The sequence below is a fragment of the Castor canadensis genome, chromosome 5 (assembly GCF_047511655.1).
Source record: "Castor canadensis chromosome 5, mCasCan1.hap1v2, whole genome shotgun sequence".
NCBI classification, from domain to species: Eukaryota; Metazoa; Chordata; class Mammalia; order Rodentia; family Castoridae; genus Castor; species Castor canadensis.
Window position 1 is genome coordinate 84,375,299 of NC_133390.1, and position 1,899 is coordinate 84,377,197.

Genomic DNA, 1,899 nt, shown 5'->3' on the forward strand with positions numbered 1-1,899 from the left:
AATTAGTGGATGCAAAGAAATAATAAACATCAGGGAAGAAATTAATGAGATGGAGACTAACAGAACAATACAAAGGATCAATGAAACAAATTGGTTCTTTGAAAAGATGAACAAGATTGACAAACCTTTAGCCAAACTAACCAAAAGAAAGAGAAGACTCAAATTTACAAGATTAGAGATGAAAAGGGGAGATATTACAACAGATGCCACTGGAATCCAGAGGATCATTAGGGATTATTTTGAATATATTGGAATATCTAGAAAACATAAACTTGTAGCCATCTATATCCTACCAAAAGTAAACCAGGAGGATATATACAACCTAAACATCTACAATGAGCAATAAGATTGAAGTAGTAAGAACCCCCCCGACAAAGAAAAGCCCAGAAGTGGGTGGATTCATTGTTGAATTCCACCAGACCTTAAAGGAGAATTACAACCAATAGTCCTCCAACTACTACATAAAATAGAAACAGAAGGAACACTTCCAAATTCATTCTACAAATTTAGTATTATCCTGATATTTAAAAAGTACACCACACACACAGGAAAAAAGGAAAGAAAACTACAGACCAATTTTCTTGATGAACACAGATGCAAAAATCCTCAATAAAATACTTGCAAACCTAATTCATAAAAAGATCATATACATGATCAGATTGGCTTCATTCCAGGGATTCAAGGATGGCTCAACATATGCAATCAATAAACTATGGTACATAAATAGACTCAAGGACAAAAATCACACAATCATCTCAATAGATACAGAAAAGGTCTTTGATCTGCATAAATAAATAAAGCCTCCAGAAACAGCAGGCTGACAGCAGTGGGCAGGCAAGACACAGCCGCAGATAGCCATTCACAGAACTGTCTCCAGACTTTTTTTTTTCTCTCTCGCCCTACCTTTGATGAGACAACAACCGAACTACACCTGCATGCTGAAAAACTTACTGAAACTGCATTGCATTTGAACTTGGGAGACTTTGTGGGTTTTTTTTTTTTTCTTTTGTGTGGTTTTGTTTTATTTTGGTTTTTCCAGTCATTTTCCCCTTTGATGAGACAACCACAGAACTACTTCTGAGGCACCATCTCCAGGATTGGAGGCTGAGGGACGAACACCAAAATTATTAAGACTGAAACTTGCATTTGAACTCGGATATTTTTTTTTATATTTATATATTTTTAAAATTTTTTATATATATACTTTATTATCTTTTTTATTTTCAATACTCTGTCCAACTTATGGTTGATTAGTACACTATCTCTTCCTGTCTATAGCTTTGAAACTTTTTTGTTTGTTTCTTTGTTTTTTTCTACATTTGATTTCCTCTTTTCCTTTAACTTGTTTGCTTTCAATCTCCTCTCACCCTTCCATTCTAAATATCACCAGTGCTATTATTACAAGCTAGAAAATACTTACTTGCACACAGTACAGGGGCAATAATGGGAAGACAGAAAAAACAGGGAAACCAGTTTCCCCACAGCAAAAAATTAGTACAGGAACCAGAGGGAAATGAAGAAAACAGATACTCAGATCCAGACTCCAACAAAATGAAGATAAACTATGCCAAAGAACCCAATGAAGCCCACAAGAATAATCTAAAAGTAGAAATACTACAGGTACGCAATGAGAATTTTATAGAGATGATACTGGATATGTTCAACCAAAATTTACAGGAGAAACTCAAGAAATTCCAAGACAACAAAAATAGAGAACTTGAAAAAGCACAAGAAGAAATAAAGGAAACATACAAGCACTGTCTAAACACCAAAGTGAAACAAAGAACACGATTAATAAAGAGATAAATGAACTCAGGACAAAAATAACATTAAAGAGGAAACAACCCAGGATATGGAAAACCTCAGAAAAAAGAATGAAACAGAATTGCAAAACAAAAT